Raw genomic sequence first — 17,071 nt, forward strand, 5'->3', positions numbered from 1 at the left:
AAAAAGGAACGATAGGAAGGATGGTCGGGCATTGACAGTAGCCGACAGGCATACCGACAAAGCAGTATATCGCGCCGGTAGGTGAGTGGCAATTCGCCAGCGTCAGCATGAAGACTCTCTACGGGACTGGTATAAAATGCTCCGATCGCAAGTCGTAAACCCCGATGTTGTATGGAGTTGAGGCGGCGTAAGATGGATGGCCGTGCAGAGGAGTATACGAAGCTCCCATAATCCAGCTTGGAGCGGACGATCGACCGATAGAGACGAAGTAGGACGGTTCGATCCGCTCCCCACGACATACCACTGAGAACACGGAGGACATTTTCTCTTGACCGTCTTTACTCCTGGAGTGTCGCCAATGGCTTCCGTTTTTCTGCCGAGAAGACGGTCTGTGTTAACTTCTGGCGCTACAAAGAGTTTCTCCCACCGTCCTTACGACTCGGTCCCGTTGCTCTCCCACTCGTGGAGACAATCAAATTTTTAGGCCTTACCTTTGACAGGAAACTTAGCTGGTCTCCACATGTGTCATATTTGGCCGCCCGTTGTACCCGTTCTTTAAAGAACGGGTACAACGGGCGGCCAAATATGACACATGTGGAGACCAGCTAAGTTTCCTGTCAAAGGTAAGGCCTAAAAATTTGATTGTCTCCACGAGTGGGAGAGCAACGGGACCGAGTCGTAAGGACGGTGGGAGAAACTCTTTGTAGCGCCAGAAGTTAACACAGACCGTCTTCTCGGCAGAAAAACGGAAGCCATTGGCGACACTCCAGGAGTAAAGACGGTCAAGAGAACGCTGAAGACAGCGCTCCAGGACACGTGGACACTGCGCGCTGCAATAGATGGTAAAATCGTCCACGAAAAGGGAGCCTGATACATCAGCTGGGAGGCAATCCATTATTGGATTGATCGCGATGGCGAAGAGAGCGACGCTCAAAACTGAGCCCTGTGGCACCCCATTCTCCTGGCGAAAGGTGTCGGACAGGACAGAACCCACACGTACCCGAAACTGTCGATCCATTAAAAAGGAACGAATAAAAAGAGGGAGGCGACCGCGAATGCCCCACGTATGCATGGTGCGGAGAATGCCCGCCCTCCAACAGGTGTCGTAAGCCTTCTCCAAATCAAAGAACACAGCCGCGGTCGGGCGCTTCCGCAAAAAGTTATTCATGATGAAGGTCGACAAGGTAACCAGATGGTCGACAGCAGAGCGGCGCCTTCGAAATCCACATTGTACATTGGTAAGTAGGCGTCGAGACTCGAGCAGCCAAACCAATCGAGAGTTAACCATTCGCTCCATCACTTTACAGACACAGCTGGTAAGCGAGATAGGTCGATAACTGGAAGGCAAGTGCTTGTCCTTCCCCGGCTTAGGAATCGGGACAACAATAGACTCGCGCCAGCATGCGGGAACATGTCCCTCAATCCAGATGCGATTGTATGTACGAAGAAGAAAACCTTTACCCGCAGGAGAAAGGTTCTTCAGCATCTGGATATGAATAGAATCAGGCCCTGGAGCGGAGGACCGTGATCGGCCAAGTGCGTGTTCCAGTTCCCGCATGGTGAATGGGGCATTATAACCTTCACGATTCGAGGAGCGGAAGTTACGTGGCCTAGCCTCCTCTGCCTGTTTGCGGGGGAGGAAGGCAGGGTGGTAATGAGCGGAGCTCGAAACCTCGGCGAAAAAGCGGCCGAAGGCATTGGAGACAGCCTCAGGGGCCACAAGGACTTCATTCGCGACCTTCAAGCCAGAAACTGGGGAGTGGACCTTAGTGCCAGATAGCCGGCGCAGGCTACCCCAGACAACAGAAGAAGGAGTAGAACTGTTGAAGGTGCTGGTGAAAGCAGCCCAGCTGGCTTTCTTGCTTTCTTTAATAATACGACGACACTGAGCACGTAATCGTTTATAATTAATACAATTCGCCACTGTAGGGTGGCGTTTAAAGGTGCGTAAAGCACGTCGACGAGCACGTAAAGCGTCCCTACATGCTGCGGTCCACCAGGGGACCGGTACGCGACGTGGAGAAGAAGTAGGGTGAGGGATGGAATATTCAGCAGCAGCGAGAATGACTTCCGTGAGGTGTGCGACCTGACGATCGCAGCTTGTGAAGGTTTGATCCTGAAAGGTCGCCCTGGAAGAGAAGAGCCCCCAGTCTGCCTTGGAGATGGTCCAACGAGAGGAGCACGGAGAGGGAGTATGCTGCAGGAGATGGATAACACACGGGAAGTGGTCGCTCGAATATGTATCAGCAAGTGCATACCACTCAAACCGGCGTGCAAGTTGGGGAGTACATATAGAGAGGTCTAAATGGGAATAGGTATGAGATGTGTCCGAAAGAAAAGTAGGGGCGCCAGTATTGAGGCAGACAAGATTGAGCTGGTTGAAAAGGTCTGCTAACAAGGAGCCCCTCGGGCAGGATGCTGGAGAGCCCCAAAGAGGATGGTGGGCATTGAAGTCTCCAGTTAACAAAAATGGTGCAGGTAGCTGAGCAATAAGTTGCGTCATGTCTGCCCTGGTAACGGCAGATGACGATGGAGCGTAAACGGTACAAAAGGAAAACGTAAAAGTGGGGAGAGTAATGCGGATGGCAACTGCCTGCAGGCCGGTGTGCAACGTGATGGGATCGTAGTAAATATCATCCCGGACCAGCAACATAACCCCTCCATGAGCTGGGATACCTACCACAGGGGGTAGGTCAAAACGCACAGAGGTGTAGTGTGCCAAGGCAATTTGATCGCATGGGCGTAGCTTCGTTTCCTGGAGGGCTACGACGAGCGGACGATGCGAGCGGAGCAGCAACTTCAAGTCCTCTCGGTTGGAGCGAATGCTGCGAATATTCCACGTAATAAGTGCCATCGTAAGAAAAGGAAGATGAGAGAAGGGGTCACCTCGAAGGCCGCTTAGGGCCTGGCTTCGAGCGAGCACTGCCGCCGCTAGCAGGAGGCGGACAGTCATCGTCCATGGGGTCTATAGGGTCATCGGCCATCTCAGGAGGATGGCCGGGAGGGGGAGCTTCCTCCGCCGGTGAACGGCCAGATGTTCGGCTACCAGCGGTGCGGCCAGGCGAAACGGATGACGGCCTGGGGCGGCAACCGCTGGGTGGCGCAGGAGAAGAAAGGCGCCGCGGCGGAGAAGGAGAACTGTGCTTCCTATGCGCCTTTTTAGAAGGACGTTTGGTGGAAGTACCGGTCGAAGGCTGGGAGGTCGAGGGACGGAGGAAGTCTGCACGGGATGGTTCCTTCTTGAAGGCCCGTGCATCTGACTTCGGGGTCTTCGACTGAGCAGAAGCTGAGGAAGTGGCTGGTGTCTGTGGGGTGATGGGAGGAAGAGGAGACGTCGACCGCGCGATCTTAGCACTGGCCGAACGGACGACCGTGGTGCTGAAGGTCAGATCGCATGTCTGGGTTGCTACCTCCCGGGTAGTCCGAGGAGAGGCGAGGACAGTGCTGTATTTCCCCGCTGGGAGCAGCGTGGGCTTCCTACTAGCCAATAGCTTGCGAGCAGCCGAGGTGGACACTTTCTCTTTGACTCGAATTTCCTGGATACAGCGTTCTTCCTTATAGACAGGACAGTCGCGGGAGGATGCGGCATGGTCACCCTGACAGTTCACACAACGAGGAGACGGAGGTGGACAGTCACCCTCATGGGCATCCCTGCCACAAGTGACACATTTAGCCGCATTGGAACAAGACTGTCGAGTGTGATTGAAACGCTGACACTGGTAGCAGCGCGTAGGTGTCGGGACATAGGGGCGAACAGAAATAACCTCGTAGCCCGCCTTGATGCGCGATGGCAGCTTAACACTATCGAAGGTTAAGAAAAGTGTCCGGGTCGGTACAAGGTCATTGTTGACCTTTTTCATGACCCGATGGACAGCCGTCACGCCCTGCTCAGCGAGGAAATATTGAAGCTCCTCGTCAGTCAATCCGTCGAGAGAGCTACTATAGACTACACCACGAGACGAATTCAAAGTGCGGTGGGCCTCCACCCGGACAGGGAACGTGTACAAGAGTGTGGCCCGAAGCAGTTTTTGTGCCTGAAAGGCACTCTCAGTTTCTAGTAATAAGGTACCGTTACGCAACCTGGTACAAGATTTGACAGATCCGGCTATGGCATCTACGCCCTTCTGGATAACGAAAGGGTTGACAGAGGAAAAATCCTTTCCGTCCTCAGATCGAGAAACTACGAGGAACTGTGGGGCAGGCGGTAGTATTTTTGTCACTGTTGGCTGGTCACGTTTCCGTTTGTGGGTCGAAGTCGAAAGCGATGGAGTAGAATCCATTGCGGAGGAATCCCCCATGATTGCCAGCGTCTCCGATGGCGCGCTCCTTCCTTGTGGGGACCCTCTCAGAGGGCACTCCCGCCTTAGGTGAATGTTTACACCTCAGGTCACACCTCCCGAGAAACAGACGGAGGGACCAATCGGCATGGTCAGAAGGTATCAGCTCAGGCAATCACCCCTCCCCGGGCCTGGCCTTTACCAGGGGGTACGCGCGTGCCTTACATGTCTACCCAGGGCGGGGACTTACGCGTTACCCCGTCACCGGCTACGCGTGCGAACGCGTGGGTCGGCCTTCAGACACGCACAGGGAGGAAGGAAGAAGAGGAAAAAGAAGAGAGAGGGAGAAAGAGGACAGACTGTCTCAAACGCCGAGGCGAAGACCAGAGAAGGCAAGGAGAAGAAGGCAATGAGAAAGCAAGGAGAAGGAGGCAAGGAGAAGGCAAGGAGAAGAAGGCAATGAGAAGGCAAGGAGAAAAAGGCAATGAGAAGGCAAGGAGAAGTCAAGGGAAAGAGTAAGGAAAACAGTGAAGTGGAGAAGAGCAAAGAAAGGAACCAACAAAAGGAAGGAAGAAACGAGAAGTGAAAAACCAAAAAGACCACGATTATAGGTCGTGAAACCGTCCGTCTCCGGACGCAGGCGCTAACTACCCCCGTGAAGGGGATGGACTCCTTTTAGTCGCCTCTTACGACAGGCAGGACATTGTAAGGTGCAAGGTATTTAGAAATATGGGAATGAAGATAGGTTCTAACATGGTACGAGCGATGCTTGCTTTAGACAAGGAACGCCTTCGGGCTGCAGACAGGGCTGTAAAGAGTCTAGAAATACAAGCAAGAGTAAACAGGAGGAGGAACAAGAGGAAGATGGAGGAGGAGTTTGCAGAGGATGAAGATAATCCATCCTATGGACCTGGAATGCACTAAAACGTTAATCCTATCTTTGTCGCTCGATTCCCAAAACTTTTATTTTCTCATACTAATTACATGTTTTCTAAGGATCTTCCAAACATATTTGTTTCAAACTTTCAGTAAATGTTACACAGTACCTTCTGCATAATTTAACACAGCCTTTTTCCAAAAAACTGTATATTTTTAAATATATAAATAAAAAATTACAAAAAATGTTGTGAATTTTCATTACAATTGAAAACAAATCATCTTTAATAACTGAACTAAAATTTTGTAAAATCCCTGTGTTAAGTTGTAGCCCATATTCCAATAAATAATCTGTAAAAAGTTCAACTTCCTACCTCAAATACTTTGTTAGGAAAGATGTAATTTATAAGCGTTATTTTAACATTGCAAGTATAGGGCGTTCCGGAGCCCCTTAACACATACAGTTTTCACACGAGTTTCAACTTTTATAAGTTTCGCTCTTAACTTCTTTATGTCACTTCCTTTCTGTGTCCACATTTCGGAGCAAATGAGTTAAGGACAGAAAGAAAGAGATGTGGTGTGACAGAAAGATTCTGAAACTTGAGTGGACTGATAGAGGACTAAATGAGGTGGTTTTCTAAAGAACTGGCTAGGAGAAGTACATGTGGGTAACACTCACAAGAAAAAGGGACATGATGGGAGACGTGTGTTACATAAGGGAGTAATTTCCATGTTGACTAGCAGAGGCGTCCCAACCTTACCTGGGCACATTATAAGAAGAAGAGTATGATTTCCAAATTCAAATGGCAAATATTAAATTTATTATCACTTTCCAGAATAGAAATTTTATGGACTTTTTTACCGATTGTGTAACAGATGCTCACTTCTTCAGCCGCACTGCTACTTGCTTTGGGCCGAATGCAACCCGCGTGCCGTGAGTTGGACCCCATGGTCTAGAGAGAGACGTATATGGCAAAAAATGTGTTCTGATATACATCCAACAAATAATTGAGGACATTGGGTGGAAGTGCTACTAGGAATTGAACAGGTTGGCACAGGAAGTCATGGCGTGACTCATCAGACCAGTCAGCAGACAGAAGACTCGCAAAGAAGGTTATTTGCTTCTGGCTATCCTCACAGCTTTACCTCAGGGATATTTTTCAAGTGCTGTGATCTGGTGTACGAGCTCCGTCTTATTTCCCATTATTAATTTAGGAAATTCTCTCTTGCTCTGCAATCGTAAATGTAACCTCTAACCTCACTCAAAGAAACTTTTTTGTCGATGTAATCGTGCATCCTTTTTATCTAGTTCTTCACACAAGTCAACAGTAAAGGTAGATTGCAACTGAGAAAAAATAGTAAGGTTTTACGTCGGCGATAAAATAATTAGAGATAGGGCACAAATTCGGAGAGGACAAAGATGAGGACGAAAATTGATCACATCGATTAAAGAACGTGACCATGAGATAGTACGTGGCAAGTCCATGTAAATGACTATGGTTTATAATTGTTTCAATTCTGAAGTTAGTCAAGTATTTGAAGTGTGTATCCCATTCACAATTTTACCCTTGCTATCAAGGATGGAACTGAACGGCCAATTGTTTTAGAATAAAGAAGTTCATTCAAAGACGTATTACAGTTACGGGAAGCGGAACAAAGGAATCTGAATTCTTAAAACTTGCGCACACTTGTATGTATTGTACTGTATGTTAACCGTAGGCCTAGATATTACGGGGAGGCTCCGTTCCCGCCGCAGCCGCAGTGGTCCACAACCCCACGACCACTACCTCAGTACACTTCGCCCCTCCGCCGTCCCACACCGAACCACTCTTTCAGGGATATTGAGCGGTTCGACCCCCGGTGCCCCCCCCCCCCCCCCCCCCCCCCCAGGGAACGTCTCACATCAGACCAGACGAGTGTAGCCCCTATGTTTGCGTGGTAGAGTAATGGCGGTGTACGCGTACGTTGAGAACTTGTTTGCGCAGCAATCGCCGACATAATGTAGTTGAGGCATAATACGGAAACCAGCCCGCATTCGCCGAGGCAGATGGAAAACCGCCTAAAAACCATCCACAGACTGGCCGATTCACCGGACCTCGACACAAGTCCGCGGGGCGGATTCGTGCCGGGGACCAGGCGCTCGTTACCAAACCGGAAAGCCGTGTGTTAGACCGAGCGGCTAACCGGGCGGGCGTTGTGCATACTTACTTGGGGTGAACGTTGTGCTACTGAAACGCGGAACGTTTTCCACTTCAGAGGGATTTATGTAGTAAAAATCTGAGCAGCTGTCTCTCGTTTTATCCGAAGCTATTTTGTCCTTGTACTACTGTTAGTTTCAATTTTGCAACGTATTTTCCGTTCTGTTTCTTAGTTGATTACTCTCTGAACCCTCTCCTGTTGCTGTCGTATATTCAGCTGAACTGGTCCTCTCGCCGCTCTGCCTTCTTGTTGCTCTCACGTTTGCACTGGAATTATGACAATTTTTTTTTAATGTATGCGCTGCGTTAACCTGTCACAGGCGATTTTATTTGACAGATTGATAAGTTCATCATTATTCCATTCTACATCGTTTTAGGTACATATATAACCTGGAATAAAAAACTTTCATTTGTTCTGAATTTTTCGATAATAACCAGTCTTTTGTTTATTTGTTAGTTAAAGAGCATCAATTTCACAGACATTGGGAACAGATCACCGACTCCACTGAAATGTAGTCAGGGAAGGAATCAAATCAGAATTGTTTGAAATATCGTAGAGAAAGTAACGTGCTCCAACAGTGCAGCTACTTGGTGCTGTTAGAGACACAGTGAGAATAATTTACTATTAGTTATCTTTTCTCATGTTTGCTAATTGTGAAACTTGTTATACAGAACTGACAAGGACCTAATTAAAAACTGGCAGTTGGAGACTGACTCGAGTTATTTGAGCAAGCTCGTTAAGTTTTATCGGGCGTTTTTAGTTTCCTGGTTACATGAATATTAATTAGTTTCACAACTTCAGCTTTAAATGCAGGCGCCACTTGCAGGAAACGTGCCATGAATTTTTCAGAATACACAGACAGGTAGTACGCTTTATTCGCATGAGAAAAAGAGGAAGTCCACGTTTCTCAAACAGGACAGACACGTACATTGTACAGGGTTTTAGGACTGGCAGTGCAGTAGGAATTTATCTCCTAGTTTACAAGCTTACACAGCTTTACGGACAGAATCAAAACTTTTCCAGTCTCGTTTTATATGGTCGTCACTATTTTATGGACGTCCACAATGTAGATAAAAAATATAATGCAAGCAAAATATCATCTGATACTGACCAGTACAGTATTGTCCAATATAAATCCGTACTTAAATACTTCCGTGCACGGTGAGCTGTATGAAAACCGTGTAACGACGATGTCTGTACGGTGGGAAGGTGATCTTGGGCCGCAAGATTATTATGTAGCGGCGGTTTGGAATAGACATACGAACTCAACTAAGAGTACCACAACGGCAAGAACACTTATGGTACACTTTGGGGGCTAAGATCATTGAATGAGGGTGATTAATGGTCCCAGAAAACAGAGGTCATCAGTCTTCAGATTTTGGTAGTTATTTTAATATCAGTGGAATTTGTTGCTAATGATTGTCACATAGCACCGTCATTTGTCAGCAATCTCTGCTGAGAAGATTGCTCCGTTGTAGGTCCACAATGCGACAATCTTCCAAAGAAGAAGGACCACTAGCCTTCACCCATAAGTGAATACTACAATCGGAATTTATCTTACAACGTCTACGACAAGACAAAGACAAACTCCCGTGCGGAAAAAGGTAGGAACCCTCACTAGCAATAATAATCTCAGAAACAGGTATAGTACGGTAAGCTAAGATTTCCCGACTTTCAAAGGATTCCAAACCGGCTCTAACTGCATTGTTACAAGCAACGAAAGCTACAGTTAGCCATCCGTTACCCAAACTGGAGGAAGAAGAAACTTCCATTAAAGAAAAAATTAATCTCGCACCACAAAATAAAGTAGGTCCATGAATAAGAACAAATTGAGCAGTTTTAGAAACTCCTCTGGTTTCGTTCTTTTTACCCTTAGCAGAAGATGTCGAAGCACCAAGAGTGCCGTCCACATTGACAAGTGATTTGTAAACCAACATTCGCCGGCGACGACGAAAACAGCGTTTACGCATCGTTGTAAGAAGCAGTGCCTCAGTGGCTATTCACTCAAACCAAGTGAATGCGCTAGACAGAACAGTGTGCTATTTATAGCATCAGTCCTGGCGCACGCAGCGGATGTGGACTCTTATCAGTACGAGCATTTATACCACTTTCTTTTTCAGAACAAAAGGGACAGCTAGGTGCTCAGCACAATTTCAGTTTTCGTCAGTGTTTTCTCGTGGACTCCTTGCTGTGAATGAGAAATAGTTGTCACATTAGGGCTAAAAATTATAGGGATTCCCAATGTTTCGGTCTAATGAGCCTTGTACGGCCAACTATGACCTCTTGGGTTTTTGCTGAACTGACCTTTAACAGTCCACGGTATTTTCGTCGTCACCGGCGAATGTTGGTTTACAAATCACTTGTTAATGTGGACGGCACTCTTGGTGCTTCGACATCTTCTGCTAAGGGTAAAAAGAACGAAACCAGAGGAGTTTCTAAAACTGCTCAATTTGTTCTTATTCATGGACCTACTTTATTTTGTGGTGCGAGATTAACTTTTTCTTTAATGAAAGTTTCTTCTTCCTCCAGTTTGGGTAACGGATGGCTAACTGTTTTCTTTTTTTTTCTCGGTCTCTGAAGGCTACGTCGTTTGCGGTATTCTTTTACCTCTAGCAGTAAGCACCTCAAATGCTCTGAACTACTATATTGGTTGCTCTACAGCACATCAATGACCGAATGAATTGGCGCAATGGTTAAGACAGTGTAATTGGGATGAGCGATTTCAAACCCCCGTCGAGACATCCTAATTGAGGTTTTCCGTGTTTTCTTTAAATCACTCAAATACCGGGGTCACTTCTTCAAGAGCGACGGTTTAGTCCTTGCTCCATTCTACTCCAGTGCGAAGTGTCTCGATGTGCACCAATAATTCTAACTTTCCTCTCACAATATGACAAACTGTAACAGTAAATAATACTATCGTATTTACATGAGCTCGTCTTTCTTGACTTTTCACTCTTTTCTACGCAAGGATGATCCACAGAACACCTACAACGTTTTACCCTTTGAACTGTATTCAGTATGACATAAGTTTTCTGATCATCGTGCGACATCATAATGTAAAAAACTATGTTGCAGAAACCATATCTTCGACCATGGCTACAGTGGCTTTCTTCTGGATCCACCGATGATCATCATTAGACCCAGAATAACATCACTGTGACCGTTCCCGCAATGTTAGTTTCTCCAGTATAGTTTTTTACATTATGACAAGGTGGTCTCCTGGGTCTAATGATCATCATTACGATTATTTCTCAACCAGATTCTGGGTAGCATAGACTTCTTTTCTGTCCCTGCGCCTCATTCATGTTCTCCGAAATCCACTTCTTATGGGAGACTTTATTTCTCTTGTTTTGGTCTTCATGCGTAAGGTTGATTGATACAGTTCTCCAGTCCATTTCAGTACAGCCGCTGCATTCCTCATCATCGACGATCTAGGCATGCCCTGCTATTCTTTTCTCCGTTCAGCTATTGTCGTTAGCAATGACTTTTACGTAATATATAGCCATCCATTCTCTTCGTTTTATTACGTTCTTCATTAGGCCTTTTTTCTTCTTCTTGACTTCTTCCAGGACGTCTCCTTCCATATTCGATCTAGCAACCTGATTTTGTACAGTCACTGGTAGCTCACGTTGCAAAGGCTTGTGAATATGTCCACTGCCTAGAATAACCGAGGTCCTCAGCCTCGCCTTGACTAACGGTCTTTTCCCTGTGATCTGTAAACAGGAACTAAAGCACTACCCGAAAAGGACGTAGCCATAGGACCGTCCGATTACCGTCCTATTCTCATTCTTCCGACGCTCTCCAGGGCCTTACGACATACAGTCCACGACCAACTCACCAATTACTAACTGTAGACAACCTACTAGGCGATTACTATAACAGATGACCGGCAGCTTTCCATGTAGAGAACGGAGGCGGCTAACGTTTTTCTGAGACTTTAACACAGCTTTTGACTCTGTCGCCTTCCATGTTTTATTTTCCAAACTTTGCAGCCTAAATTTCTCTCAGAGTACTGGTTTCGCTTGTATCTGACATTACGCCAAAAACGCGCCATGTCCGGCACCATAAAGTCGCAATGGAGACAGATCGTCATCAGGCGTTTCCCAAGAGTTCTGTATTAGGTCCTACACTCTTGGCAGTCCTTGTCAGTGACATCATCTGCTAATACTGTAAATACCACATGTATGCTGACATATTCCAATTATACATGAGAACATAATCGATATACATGAAGACAGCTATTGAGAATGTGCACTATCAAAATAGACATGAAATACAGAGTTAAAGGTCAGTTCAGCAAAAACCCAAGAGGTCATAGTTGGCCGTACAAGGCTCATTAGACCGAAACATTGGGAATCCCTATAACTTTTAGCCCTAATGTGACAATTATTTCTCATTCACAGCAAGGAGTCCACGAGAAAACACTGACGAAAACTGAAATTGTGCTGAGCACCTAGCTGTCCCTTATGTTCTGAAAAAGAAAGTGGTATAAATGCTCGTACTGCCAGTTGTTGATTACAGTGATGTTATCTAGTAAGGTTTTTCACATGAAAGCTCACTGATCCTGAAAGGAGATGACAGCCTGCACCACATATATCTGTGATGATCGACTATTTTAATCAAATATCACCATCTCATTCAGAACTACACAGCCTTTGTGCAGACGAGCCCAGAGATTGTCATACACTCTGTCTCCTCTGCCGACTTATCAGCGTAAACAGCCCTTCGTATCTCTCCTCGACTTTACAGCTCTTGTCTGAACAATAGAGCACAAACACTCGTTCCCATCACAGAAAAATACTTTCTGCTCTACCCCATCATTCAGCCGCTTTCTAAAAGTCCCTTTCAGCATCAGAGGTCCACTGTGTAATGAACTCCTTGATTATATAGGTTTTGACAAATCTACTTAAGCAACAGTAACGTCTGACTTTGTTCATGTACGCACTCGTTAACTAATTACAGCTAAGGATCCCTATTTTGAACCGGAAGTTACTTATTTTCAAAAGATCTTAGCTAGTGCAGTACACTCAAGTTTCTCTCCCTCAGAGCTTGCTGTCTTAGAAATAATTTTATATATAAATCTTTTTTAATAATACCATTTTATTACCATCATTCACATTAAAATTGTCATTACTTCAATAACTAAGATTGTCAAAAAATACTGTGTGAGTAGAACTTGGTCCATATGAGTGGGCTTGAAAGCACTAATCTAATCAAGTTAAATAAATAAATAAATAAATTATCCACATTTCGTGCTCACCCAGAATCACGCTCAAAACTTAGATTATTGGTTCAAATGGCTCTGAGCACTATGGGACTCAACTGCTGTGGTCATCAGTCCCCTAGAACTTAGAACTACTTAAACCTAACTAACCTAAGGACATCACACACATCCATGCCCGAGGCATGATTCGAACCTGCGACCGTAGCGGTCGCGCGGTTCCAGACTGTAGCGCCTAGAACCACTCGGCCACTCCGGCCGGCTTAGATTATTCTTCCCATCGTCTTAAGGTTTATATTTTTGGATTTCAGCAGCTTTTTCTTTTTATAGGCAATGTTCTTACTATTTTGTATTTCTTATATCTTCCTACTTTATCTATTCTACCTGCAGGATAACAAAATTTATCTAACTCGTCAAGGAACCACTCTTGAAGAAATGTTTTCTTGTATCCATACATTCCATCACGAAGCGCAAGACATGTCAGCTTTTCAGTGTTGCAACCTCACTCGGTAAAAACGAAACCCTTTTAGGACCGCTTTGCTTTAAGTCTGTCTGTCTGTCTATTACGCCTTTTTTTTCTGAGGATCTGTCAGAGGTATCACGTTGAAATTTATGTCCAATACTAAGGTCTACGGTTCCTTGGCGAAATAAAAAAATTTAGCTTCTGAGCCAGTGCAATCAAAAGGCAGCCATTTATGTCACATATTTTGATACTCGAAAACTCAGTCATCAAAACTGTACGTGAACTATGTACGCAATTAAATTCGTCCGGAACTCAGAGCGCGAGTGCTATTCTTACTTGTCCATTTTTCGTTTTTGTCTAATCTGAAATGTCGAGGCTAGTTATAAAAGAAGGGCAACCATCGAATTTTGTAAGTAACCATAGATTGTATAAATGTAAGAGCCATTTCCCGACACAAGAGAAGTTTCATTAAAGAAAAAGAGCCATACACTAAAGAAAGTGGATAACAGATAATCTTTTGTGATTGGAAGAGGTGCGGATGCAAGGGGTGGTCTTGTGGATCACTTTCAATCACCACCTCAACCAAAACTACGGCCGCTTCTCTTACCAATCTTAATTCTTTCTCAGCTACAGCTCAGGGTCGATATGATCTAGCTTTCCTCTGTAATTAGTGACGTTTTGATAAAGGGAAATGCAAAATTCGTCCTCCCCTCTTCATCGTCGAATCGATATGATGAGCTGGACTTCACAAAAGAAACAATATGGCATTTCTGTTGACCGGTTTCGGGAAATATTTAAAAGAAAAAACCTAGATCCGATTAGTCGGCAGGGGAAAGAACTATACTCCTCCGGAACGGGAAGCCTGTGGCATATGATGAAACAAGCAGTTAAAAACTGACTGGAACACTTCTGCAATTACCTAGCAGCTGTCACAATATTCTTTCTATACCTACAAAAATTTACTAAAATTAACTTAATCAGTCGTCATCTGGCAGCGCAGAGGTATAAGGTGGGGAAAAAATCTTAAGGACCGGAGTAAGCGGCTGTTAAGGTAATCTTTATAAATATTTTAGCTTAGAACTACTAGTATTAAGGAAACAACTACAGCAATCCGTTTCGGGACTCAAACTCCAATTATCTGTATGTCCTAAGTTAATATCATATAAAATGAACTTCAAAAGCACTCATGGTCAAAGTAGATTATGTGAAACGCTTGACACAACTAACCACAGTTATGGTGTCTTTACTTGTCCTTTTTAACATCTATGGAATATTAAGGAACGGTTGATGGCTCAGTACAAGCTACACATGTTTACGAACTATAGGTTCACGTAGAGGCAGCTAATGTGAGCGGTGTTTACCGCCTTAGGAAGCAACGCGTTTGTGGGTGCGCGGTAACATGGATAAGCGGGAGAGATAATCTGGTGTTGCTGTTTTCAAAGTAAGGCAAGGACTTCATATCTGAATAATTCTGTGCTTTAATTTCACAAGCGAAAGGCATTTAATGTAGGATTAAATTAAAACAGCTAGTGATAATGAGAGCCTAAAATATTTATAACGAGAAATAATATCCTTAAACCTAGTTTTACCGAAAAACAAGGCAATTCGTCCGTTGGTGAAGGCACTAGACTCCCTTTCAGTAGGAGTATGGTCCACATCTCCATCCGTCCAACTGCATTTAGGCTTTTTATATATGCCTAAACCTACACAAAACAAATATGTAGTATTCTAAGACTGTAATATCAGACAGTCACAGAAGGAATTGGTAAGCTCATAGCAATTCCAGGGTGTAACATCTGTAGGGACATGAACTGGAACGATCACATAGGCTCATTCATCCGAAAGGCAGGTAGCAGACTTCGATATAGTGGTAAAATAGTAGGGAAATGTAATCAGCCTAGAACACTGCTCACATGTTTAGGACCCGTACCAGACAGGACTAACAGGAGATACTGAAAAGTTTGTTTCACCTACGGGGGAGTGTCAGAAAGATGATGAAAGAACTAAACCAGCAGAGTCTTGAAGAAGATCGAAACCATCCCCAGAAAGACTACTTACAAAGTTTGAAGAACCGTCTTAAAATACTGATTTTAGAAATATACTACAATCCCCTACACGTCACTCCCATAGGAACCGTGAAGACAAGATTAGATTAATTACATCGTGCATAGATGCACTTACAGATTCTTCCCGTGTTCTGTACGTGAATGTAGCGGTGAAAAGCTCTAGTTAACTGGCGAAATGGGACGTATCCTCTGCCAAACACCTGACAGTGGTTTGTGCAGCATGTACATAGAGATGTTGAAGTGGTAAATCTTTCAAGGAAAATGCCAAGATGTTTTCTCTGGAAAGGCCGATTTCCCTTCCCATCCATGATCTACACCAGCTTGTGCGTCGTCTATACTGACATCGATGTTGACGTGACGTTATTCCTCGAGCTTCCGTAATTCCTAAAGAATAAAAAGGGTTCAGCTGGTCTGGCGCCCGCAAATTATCTCCGTCGCCCCAAGAACTATACAGCCCGCGCTATCTAGCGGAGGAAGGTCGCACTGACTGCTCGCTTGACAAGGCTCAGCTGGGCAGCTGCAGACATAACCTTCAAATCACATTCATGTTTGCTTAGAATATAAGTTACAGAAACGTGGATAGTACACAGTAGCCGGTGCACATAGCAGGAATTTACATTTTATAACAGGCTCTTTGTGCTGTTAGTAGGAAGAAAAGTCTATCATTTGTTACTTACATTAAAGTGCACACTCTTCCGACCGCCAACGCTGCTTAGCACAGTAACCGGCAAGCTTCTATCGAAGCTTCGATACTTATCGCTTTGAACGTAAGAATATCGATACTTTAGCAGCGAGTTGTTGGAAGAAGTTCGCGGCTAGAGAAATGAGAAGTGCTATCTGAAGCTTTTTCAATCTGATTTATACAACAACGGAAGAATAATAATTTTGAAATTGAGAAAGGTATTTTATCAATTGGTGAAGGTATGGTGAGATATTGTCAAACTGTTTAGCAGGTATTTAACTGAAATAAGCAATAAAAGCGACGTTAGGCCTATATGTTAAATGTGCATGATGGAGTATAATCGTCAGTACTATGTATTTTCTTTTAGCAGAATTTTATTGAACATAAGCACATTTTATATGACATTTAACATAAGCACATCACACACCAGAATGTGACTGTAAACAAAACTCGTTTCATAAACAGGTGGAACAGTAGTTAAGAACCTACCTTGCAGTCAATATTCGTCTATTTCTATTTCATCGACATAAAAGCAGCACATTTAACAGGCACAGGTTGGTATAACATAAATCAGGAATAGCTGCGGTGAGTATAGAAGCCCCTCATTATCCATTTAATAATTCGCTAATCGCTGTGATGACTCGATTCAATGATCATGCGCAGTTTATTTCACGCTGTCCACGCGTGATATCCTACACGTTGGGAGAGAAATAACTAGGGGATTCAGAATTTTAACTGTGGGAACGCACACCAGCACCTACAACAGAAGGTACAGTCATACGATATTCTAGCGTGACGTGCAATGCTGCACGTTAACCTCGAAGGTATATGAACAAATGAATCCGTAGTAATGTGAGAAATCAATTATGAACTCGTAATAGTTTGTAACGTTGGTAAAAGAAGCGAAATATGACCGTTATACATAAATTACTTGGCGAACGGTATTAGTCGCCGTGTGATACATTGGTGCGATTATCTGCTAGAGACTGTGCACTTAACGTAGCGTAAATAGCATTTAATTGCTGAATTATGTTATCTAATATACTCAGGAATAAGAACACGTCAGAATATGGTATTAGAATGGTCATGTAGCTTCATTGGGGGGGGGGGGGGGGGGGGAGCAAGTAGTAACAGGTTTGTGTTCCTATTTGGCATACTGGGACACTGTTTTCGAAATCGGTTGATTAGAAAACGCTTGTTGGCCTGTAACTGTTGCTGGCTCTGGCTGGGATCCATTTCAGGTTGAAATAAGGAGTAACAGCGAAAGTAAACACACGAGTGCAGTGT

The 17,071-nt window shown here is 44.6% G+C and overlaps 1 protein-coding gene across 1 annotated transcript in view; it reads right to left on the bottom strand.

The window, feature by feature from the left end:
• LOC126259756 (5-formyltetrahydrofolate cyclo-ligase-like) overlaps positions 1-15,829 on the bottom strand; it is a 152,029-nt gene extending 136,200 nt beyond the window's left edge. The window contains exon 1 of the mRNA XM_049956748.1: positions 15,780-15,829. The gene's annotated coding sequence lies outside the window, so the exon portion shown is untranslated. The remainder of the gene's footprint in view (positions 1-15,779) is intronic.
• Positions 15,830-17,071: the final 1,242 nt, after the last annotated feature.

Source organism: Schistocerca nitens, chromosome 5 (assembly GCF_023898315.1).
Source record: "Schistocerca nitens isolate TAMUIC-IGC-003100 chromosome 5, iqSchNite1.1, whole genome shotgun sequence".
NCBI classification, from domain to species: Eukaryota; Metazoa; Arthropoda; class Insecta; order Orthoptera; family Acrididae; genus Schistocerca; species Schistocerca nitens.